The following is a 9971-nucleotide window of genomic DNA, read 5'->3' on the forward strand; positions in this document are numbered from 1 at the left end:
CCCGCCTCCGGGCCCGGGCTGGCCGCGCCCGCTGTCAATCACCGACAGCCGGCGGGGGAGGCGCTGTCCAGTGCTGGAGGAGGCCTGCCCGGGGGCGCAGCCGAGCGGCTCCCCAGCCCGCGGAGAAAGAAGGAATAAATCCCCGCACTGAGCAACTTACTGGGGATCATCTGAGATGAGGGTAATAGAGACATCTGCTGGCTGGGCTCGACACGCAGCGTCCGGCCGCGCGCGGGGAGCGGGAGGCGGCTTCCCGCACGCACGCACGGGCGGCCGGCCGGCCGGGGAAGCGCGGGGGCGGCCGCACTCCAGGCGGCGGCAGCCGAGGCGCGGGGGAGAAGGGAGCCAGGGGCCAGGACACGTGGAAACGCCGTCCTGCCAAACCGCGGACAGAGACTGCAGCCCGTGGGAGGCGAGAGGGCCACAGGAGCGCCTGCTCTTGCGGCCGTAGGCTGCTACCACTCCAGGACAGAAGTGAACCCACGGCCTTGCCTTCAGTTGACGCGCGCGCGCGCGCGTGTGTGTGTGTGTGTGTGTGTGTGTGTCTAGCTCTTCAGGGGTTACTGCCTCTCAGATACTGACTGCCCCGCCAGCCATTAAACTCCAATTAAAGGAAGACTAATACTAATACAGTTCAATGTAAATTAACTTTGTAGCCCATTTTCCCATGTAATATAATACATCAAATCTTTGCTTAATATTCATCTTTAATCTGATTTAGCATTCATGTTGTTGATAGAAGAGAGAAAATGATAATGATTTTTAAAAATTTCCTTCCAGCATGCCATGTCAATACACATTAATAGCCTCCGTCAAGAATAATTTACTTGTAATTAGCTTTCCCTTTTGTGGGTATATACCCATAAGCAATCATTTAGAAATTGAATATTTTGAGGAAGTCAGAAATCATGGTCTTTACGGTTTTACACAACATGGAGTACCACACGTCAGAATTTTATATGTGAGCCAATACCTGTATGTGCACTTAGCCCAGAGTGCTAGTGGGAAATAGGCTTGTTCTGATGGGTAAATGCTAAGGCTGGGCTTAGGTGTCATGCCCCAAGCATACGGGATCAAGATCTTGATAAGCAGTCAAGGCAACATAAGTAAAATAATATTGAAGTGCAGTAGAATGCCAGATAAGCAATTGTGACATAATGAGAAATCACCTCTGTGACTATTTTCTGACGTGCACATATCTAAACCCTGACTAGCCTTGCTAAGGGGCCCTTCTCCATTCTGTCAGCAGCCATGCTAGCCTCCTTGTTTTACATCTCACTTCTTAATCTCTTTTGTAGTCCTCCTGTAACTTCCTTTGACCTAGCTTTCCAGAACCCTTTGCCCATCCCTTTAGGGCCCTTTGCACCTGAAGAAACTCCTGCTAATGAGGCACAAATGTGCCAGGGGCAAGACTCCAAATTGGGCAGGCCTGAACAGAGGACAGCAAGAAACAAATGGCTATATAGCTCTGCTATTTCACTGGCTTGCTCCAAGTTTTGTAGTTTCTGTTTTACTGCATACAAGATGGAGGGTAGATAAACTAGTTGGGAGCTATTCTCAGAGGATGGTGTCATATCTGTTAGTGTGCCAGATAAAACAACACCACAGAGAACTGAAAAACCCTATCACTATTTTCTACAACTGGCTTCAGAACTTAGGCCTACTCCCAGAATGGTGCTCATACACAGTACTGTAGAAATTCAGACAGGATCAGTGTTTGGCTGTCAGAAGCACTTTATTTTGCGAGGCCACAGGAGAAAAAGCAAGGGGCACCTAATTCTCAACGAGAGCAAAGCACAGACCCCTTTATATACTAGTAAGCTACGTACAGGTCAACCTGCCCCGTAACATGCTCTTGGCAGTCTGACAGCGACTCATCCTGTTGTTTGCTGAACCAAGCACAGTTTTCTCAAGTTGTCTCCTGATAAGCTTATCCTGAAGGCTGCCTTGTTGTTGCCACTGGGTCTTCACCCACATCCCCCATCCTGTCCCGACACATATATGCTTCTCCCAGTACTTTTCCATTCCTCATCAACAGCAAAGGTAGGAAGAATTCAAAATAAGGCAGAGGTTAAGCCATTACAAAGATACAATTGCCTGTTGTCTGAAAATAATTGTCCATCAGACACCAATGGCCTATCATTCAGGCTACTCTTTAGATTGACCAGCACATTGCCAGAGCAACAGGAGACGGATGAAGGCGCATCTAACAAATAATGAAAGCTAATTTTGGATTGTCTTGGATTGACCCAAATAGGAGGCTACCATGTGATAGTTCTATGAATTTAAAGCCACATAGTATTCACCTTTGATTATCTTTTATTATGTTAGCTTCACCAGTACACTAAAGGAGCACTAAAGGCTGCCACAACATTGCACACAGTTAAACTGGGCCCTAATACCCCCAAAGCAGCAAAAAGCAATTCAATTTGTAATTGAATTATTGCCATATTGTTGCTTGGGCAACTGGTGCAATTTGAAAATGGACAGAAAGAACTATTTTGGAATCAAAGAATCATAGAAAATTAGGGATGGAATGGATGTCAGAAAGTCATCTAATCCAAACCCTTGCTCAAAGTAGGACTATCCTCAACTATATCATCCTGTCCAAGGCTTTACTTGGATCTTAAAAATCTCCAAGGATGGAGATTCCACAACCTTCCTGGGTAGCCTGTTCGAGTGCTTTAATACCTCCCTTGTGAGAAAGGTTTTCCTAATATCTAACCGACTCTTCCCTTGCTGCAACTTGAGACCATTGCTCCTTGTTCTGTCATCTGCCACCACTGAGAACAGTCTAGTGCTATCCTCTTTGGAAACCCCCTTTCAGGTACTTGAAGGCTACTATTAAATCCCCCCTCACTCTTTTTTTCTCCAGATCAAATAAGCCCAGTTCCCTCAGCCTTTCCTCAGACATCATGTGCCCCAGCCTCCTAAACATTGTCATTGCCCTGTTGGGGGTTAATTATCAATTTAGTGCCAGAGGATTGGAAAAGGACCAATGTGGTCCCCATTTTCAAAAAAGGGAGGAAGAAGGACCCAGGAAATTATAGGCCTGTTAGTCTTACCTTGGTCCTGGAAAAGCTCTTTGAGAAAATTATCCAGGTACACATCTGTGAGGGGCAAGCAGGGGAGTGTATGCTTAGGGGCAACAAACACGAGTTCATTAGAGGCAGGTCCTGTCACACCAACCTGGTGGCCTTCCATGACCAGGTCACAAAATACTTGGACGCAGATGTTGAGGTGGATGTAGTCTTCCTGGACTTCAGGAAAACCTTCAACATTGTCTCTCACCCCATTCTCATTAAAAAATTAGGAGATTGTGGTGTCGATGCCTACACAGTCAAATGATTCGCCAACTGGCTGGAGGGCCGCACCCAGAGAGTGGTGGTGGATGGGTCATTTTCGACCTGGAGGGATGTGGGTAGTGGGCTCCCCCAGAGTTCGGTCCTCAGGCCCGCACTGTTCAACATCGTTATCAGCAACTTGGATAAGGGGGTGACAAGCACCTTGCTCAAATTTGCGGATGATGCCAAGATGTGGGGAGAAGTGGGCACGCTAGAAGGGAGGGACAGGGTGCAATTGGATCTGGACAGGCTACAGGGATGGGGAGATGAGCATAAAATGTGTTTCAACACTGACAAGTGCAAGGTACTACACCTGGGGAGGAAGAACCAGCAGCACACCTACAGGCTGGGGAACTCCCTTCTCATCAGTGCAGAGGAGCTGGAAACAACTTCTGAGAGAAGTGGTGCTCACTCCTACCCTGGGGGTCTTCAAAAGGAAGCTAGATGAACACCTTGCCCATGGCAGGGGGTCAAACTTGATGATCTGCCCAAGTCCCTTCTGACCCTACCAACTATGAAACTATTAGTCTTTAATTATCCAACCCCACCCAAACAGCGGTTCTCTGTGTCAATTAATCCTCTGAGAGATGGGTGGTTTTTTGGCCACAGCGTATCTAATATGACTTTTATTAAATAAATAACTAAGAGAATTGATAACAGTACACAAACAAAATACTTTATTATAACACTGACAAGAACAGGTAACTATACAATTATACAAGAACACACTTAGTCTAACTATCTATCAAATCCTAAGTACAGCAACTAAAATATGAGAACTGAACTTTATTATAAAGGACAGGAGAACTTTATTCAGGTCAGCTCCGGTCGTTGGAATGGAGACGACTGCACCTCAGACACTGGCTTCTAATCTTCGGACACCCGCTGAGAAGAAGAACCTCAGTACCCAGAGGGTAATGCCTACCAAACAGAACAGAGGGCTGCTACTTTGCGTGAAAGACACACCTGGAGGGAAAAGCCCGGGGAGCCAACCCTTCCTGCTCTGATGGCAGACAGAAGATCTCTCATGGCGACTGGGCCCAGTACCAGGAACCTCCGTGGTCCACTGAGTTAACCAGCCACTCAATCTCTCCATCTTTCTCTCGCTCTCTCTCCTTTCTGTCCACAGGCACCCTGACTTCTTTCCCTCTCGCAGTCCCACCTCAGTTCAGCCACACACATGCATCCTACACACCAAGCTCAGATGCTCCCAGCCCCACACACACCCAGACACAGTTTCTCTGTAGGGGTAGTTCACCCGGCACACCAGGGCTCCGCACACGGCACGTGGGTGTGTGCGCAGCACTCTATTCCAGGGTCTCTTGAGGGTGGGTCAGATAAAGGTTCTGTTGACCTACTTAACATAAACTAAATGAGCCAAGCCCCAATTCCCACCATTACAGCCCTTCATTGGACCAGCTCCAATTTGTCCACATCCTTTCTGTAGTGAGGGGACCAAAACTGGATGCAATATTCCAGATGTGGCCTCACAAGCTTAACAGGCTTAACAGCGGGGAATAATCACTTCCCTTGATCTACTGGCAATGCTTCTACTAATGCAGCCCAGTATGTTGTTAGCTGTCGGCTTATATTCAGCTTATTGTTCACTGCAACCCCTAGGTTTTTTAATGAAGAGCTGCTGTTTAGCCAGCCAGTCCCCAGTCTGTACTGGTGCTTGGGATTGTTCTGTCCTAAGTTCAGGACTTCACCCTTGCCCTTATTGAACCCTATGAGTAGGGGGCTACCTAATTCGTGGGGCTGTCCCCTGATTTCATGGGCAGATTGTGGGCCCAGGCAACCATTTTGTGGGTAGAGCAAGATGCCCCCCCCATTGGCTGAGGGGTCTCAGTGGCCCCACTTCGCACCACTACTTGTCTGTGGGGGGCATGCCCTTCAGCATGATTGGCTGCAAGAGCTGTCATGAAGCTCCACCCCTCACCACCAATTGGTGGAGAGGGGAAGGGCCACAAGTCAGGTAGCCCTTAGAGTGGACAGGATCTCCACCCCTCTCCCTTCCTCCTGGCCCTAACAAGATACCACAGCACTCAGGTTTTTTTTTCCCCCCACGGATTTTGTGGATTCCATGGGCATTGCTGAGATTTCACAGGCAATGCCAGATTTTGCGAATTCAGCAAGTCCCTTCTCATGAGATATCTTAAGGTCCAATTCTCTAATATGTCAAGGTCTCTCTAAATCTTAGCCCTACCCTCCAACAAATCTATGACTCCCCACAGCTTGGTATCATCTGCAGATTTGCTGAGGATGAAATCCATCCCATCTTCCAGGTCACTGAAGAAGATATTGAACAAAACCAGCCCCAAGACCAACCACTGGGGCACTCCACTTGATACCAGCTGCCAACTAGGCATTGAACCACTGATTACTACCCTTTGAGCCTGGTGATCCATCCAGTTTTCTATCTACCTTACTCATCCAACCTGTACTTAGCTTGCTTGCAAGAATGTTGTGGGAGACTACAACAAAAGCCTTACCAAAATCAAGGTATATCATGTCCAGTGCTCTCCCTGAATTCAGAGCCATTCATTTCATCATAGAAGACAATCAGATTGGTCAAGCACGATTTACCTTTAGTAAATCCATGATGACTATTCCTAATAACCTTCTTATCCTCCAAGTGCTTAGAAATGAACTCCTTGGGGACCCGTTCCGTGATTTTTCCAGGGAGTGAATGTGAGATAGTGCTTAGCATAAGCACGGCCTAGCATTAAGAACTATGCACTAAAACTCCCAGAATGCTTCAAGCAGGTTGAGGAGTCAGCGATTGACATTCTGGTAATCACTTTCTGACCCTTAGATGAAAATGCTGACCTTCTGACCCTTGGACAATGATAAAAATAGCAAACAAGCAGCTTATATTGTTAAAACAGGAAACCGCATGGCTAAACCACAACGACGAAAAACCACCGCATATTATGTCAGTTTTGACATTTTAACCCTGCAAAAACCAGCAAAACATATAGAAGAATAATGTATTTAGGTTATAGAAAATTAACATAAGAACTATAAAGGTCATTAAAAATTAACATAAGAAGCATAAAAATTATAATACAAAGCGTATCACCTGATATTATAATATAGATAAGTTAACTAAATAACCAATAGAAGTAAGAATTAGAAATGCATATGTATAAGTGTTATCATATATAAGTAATAGTAAAGTTATGTTAGATGCCTCACTGCCAACATGGGGACAGTTTTGTATCTTTTGTCTAAAAAAAGATAAGGGACTACTTTTAAATGAGCTGTTGACCAGTTCTGAGACTACTGAATCAGGCAGCCACACCTAGCCTCCGGGTTAGAAAGCAAGGGCTTGATTTGGGAACCTCGTGAGCCAACAAACCTCCTTTAGCTTATAGCTTTGTGAAACAATAAAAGTTTTAAATTGAACATCCAGGTCTGAGCCTGTGCTTAATTCAGTCCTTATATAATTCGGCATCGAACTCACACAATGAAGTGTGGTTGACCAGTCTTTAGTTCCCCAGATTCTTCTTCTTCTTCCCTTGCTCCATGATAAGCACTGTAAGCTGCCCTTTTCTAATCATCCAGGACATCTCCCAATCACCATGAGTTTTCAAAGGTAATGGCCAGAAGCTCTGCAGTCACAGCAGGCAACTCCCTCAGCACCCTAGGTAGGGTACATCACATCCAGCCCCATGGACTTTTACACATCCAACTTTCCTAAAAAGTCCCTAACTTGTTCTTTCACCACTGTCAGCTGCTTACCTGTTCCCCAAACTATGCTGCCAGGTGCAGTAGTCTGGAAGCTGACCTTGCCTGTGAAGACTGAGGTAAAAAAGGTATTAAGGTAAAAAGGCCTTTTCTGCATCATCTGTCACTAAGTTGCCTCCCCCATATATTAATGGACCCACACTTTCTCTGGTCCTCCTCTTGTTGCTGACATACATGTAGAAACCCTTCTTGTCTCTTGCTAGCTGCAACTTCAATTATACTTTGCCCTTCCCGATTTCATCCCTAAGTGTCTGAGCAATACTCTTATACTCCTCCCTAGGCATTTGTACAAGTTTCTGCTTCTTGTAAGTTTACTTTTTGTGTGTTAGCTCACTGAAAAGTTCTTGCTAAGCCAAACTGGTATTCTGCCGTACTTGCTAGTCTTCCTGTGCATCATGACGGTTTGTTCCTGTGCCTTCAATAAGATTTCTTTAAAGTACAGCCAGCTGTCCTGGATATCTTTCCCCCTCAGAGTGGCCTCCCAAGGGGATCCTGCCCGTCAGTTACCCAAGTGAGTCAAAGTCTACTGTTCTGAAGTCCAGGGTTCTTGGAAAAAGGAACCATGTGTATTAATGGCCGCCAAGCATTCTTCCCTTGGATATCTCAGCAGAGTGATCTCAGTGTGCATGTGGCAAATTATCTACCAAAAAGAAATCTTGTTATATGGTAAACATACAGCTAAATTATTAAACTCAACAGAATTATTGTATGAGAAGTTCCTGTAGAGGAAATGTTACAAGTGGTTGAGTTACATCTGATGTTGCAAAGGTCTGTTTAGGAGTTACCTGAGCTGTTAACTGAAGTTTTTCTCTAGTTCATATAAAAATATCAGAGGTACAGTCATTAATAACATAAGAAAAAACGACTTTCTTCAAATATAATTCACAAAAATTCAGTTTATAATTTCAACTACATGGTAAATTCAAAAAGTATGAATTATGCCATTGTTAGGGCCATTTCAGATGAACAAAAGATTGACACAGATGCTAAATTTCTTTAAAGACCAGGTTTTAATTAATGTTTACTTCTAAACTAAGGGACGTACTTAGAAAATTCACTGTGTGTTCAAACAATAAGTGCTGTAATTTTGAGGATGACAAGCTGTATTGTTCTTGAAAAACAAAGAGGCCAAATCCTTGTGTTAAGAGTAAAAAAGATCTCAGATATGAAGTTGTGGCCAGCATCTTCACAATTAAATACAGGAATAGTTTCACTCGACAAAATAGTTGGAATAGATTTATTCCAGGAAAAAAAAAAAATCATGCCAACTACTTATGTATAACAGACTTCATACATACAATATTAGAACCTTGCCCAAAAAATATTAGCTGCAAGGTAAAGTATTTACTACCTTAGTTACTCCTATAGAATTAAGTGGACTAATTATGATAAGAAGCTGTATATTTGGAAGTACTTGAATGCTTGAATCCTAAGACCTTATTTTGAATAATGGCTTCTATGGACTATATATTGCATAAAAGCAATTCTCAAATTATATGCATATGTCATTGTCACGGGGCGGGGACCCAGGAGCGGCTGTGATCTCTCCTGGCGCCCCCACCGTGCCAAGTTGCCCATCTAGCACCCTCGTTCTCACCCGCCACGACTTTGATGGTTCTAACATATTAATGGGAGGCTGCCTTCACTTGGCCTCTTGGACCTGGTGCTCTTGCCCTTCTGGTCCCTGCTCTCTACAATAGGTTCTGGTGCCCCAACCCTATGGGCGTCATGTGGCTCCTTCCACCCCAGTACCACGCCCCAAGCCTCTCAGTTGTTCCGGACATTATCTCGTCTATGCTCTTTCCTCGGTGGGCCTCTCCGAGGCCTCTGACCGTATGCCCGCCCTCACCGGGCTCCTTCCTCCTGTACTTGCCCTCACCAAGCTATTGTCGTACACTCACCCTCACCGGGCTCCCTAATCTTGTACTTGCCCTCACCGGGCTCTCTAGTCATATGCGCCCCCTCCCGGGGCCTCTCTGTGTACGCGCTCCTTCCCAGGGCCTCTAATCTTGTATCTGCCCTTCTCCGGGCTTCTCCCCAAGGTTCGCCCCCCTTTCTGGGGCCTCTCCCACACAGAGGGTGCCCGCACTCGGGCCTCTGCTCGCGCTGCTCACCCGCACTCGGGCCTCAGGTGGCCTCGGCCTTACCTGGCCCCAGACCCCTTTCCTGGGTCTAACGCCCACTGGGCTCATCCCGATAATCACCCACACTGGGGCCAGGGTCAGGACACCCCAAAACGCGGCACCCTCTTCAGCACCACGAACACCCCACTCTACTGGGGAGTTCCCCTGAGGCCTCCTCCAACCCCTACAGCCTCACCCAGTCCTCCGGTGTTACACAAACAGCAAAACTGAAACATAAAGCCATGAGCCAACTGGCTGTAACCCAAAATAAGCCTCCTGGCTATAACATAAATTCTACGCAACCCTGACCCTCTTTCAATACCTCCCTGTCAGGGTTCTCTCTACCCCATATCCTCAGGCTGCGCTGCGCTGCTGTGCTCTGCTCTGCAGCAGAACTCCTGCTGCTCAGGCTAGGACCAGGCCCTGCCCCCTTCTGGTCATCTGACCAAATTGGTTGCCCCAGCAACCCTCACCTGCACTGCCCTGAAGATTGGCAGCTGGGCCCTTATTACCATTACCAGTAGCGAGCACCCTAGTGCTCTGCTACAGTCATCAAAACAAGCTACATATGAAGCTATGCCGTATTCATCCCCTTAAAAATACATTTCATAGATTTCATAGACATTAGGGCTGGAAGGGACCTCGGGAGATCATCGAGTCCAGACCCCTGCCCAAAGGGCAGGAAGTCAGCTGGGGTCATAGGATCCCAGCAAGATAAGCATCCAATTTACTCTTGAAGGTGTTCAATGTAGGT

General features: G+C 46.4%; 1 long non-coding RNA gene across 1 annotated transcript in view; it reads right to left on the minus strand.

Moving 5' to 3' along the window:
- Nucleotides 1–2608: 2608 nt before the first annotated feature.
- Nucleotides 2609–9971, minus strand: part of LOC109319962 — a 19322-nt gene continuing 11959 nt past the window's right edge. Inside the window, exons 2-3 of the long non-coding RNA XR_002103692.1 lie at nt 9527–9529; nt 2609–2691 (exon numbers count right to left, since the gene is read on the minus strand). This is a non-coding gene — a long non-coding RNA (uncharacterized LOC109319962). The remainder of the gene's footprint in view (nt 2692–9526; nt 9530–9971) is intronic.

The sequence above is a fragment of the Crocodylus porosus genome, unplaced genomic scaffold, assembly GCF_001723895.1.
Source record: "Crocodylus porosus isolate Cpor-Errol unplaced genomic scaffold, CroPor_comp1, whole genome shotgun sequence".
Classification (NCBI taxonomy): Eukaryota; Metazoa; Chordata; order Crocodylia; family Crocodylidae; genus Crocodylus; species Crocodylus porosus.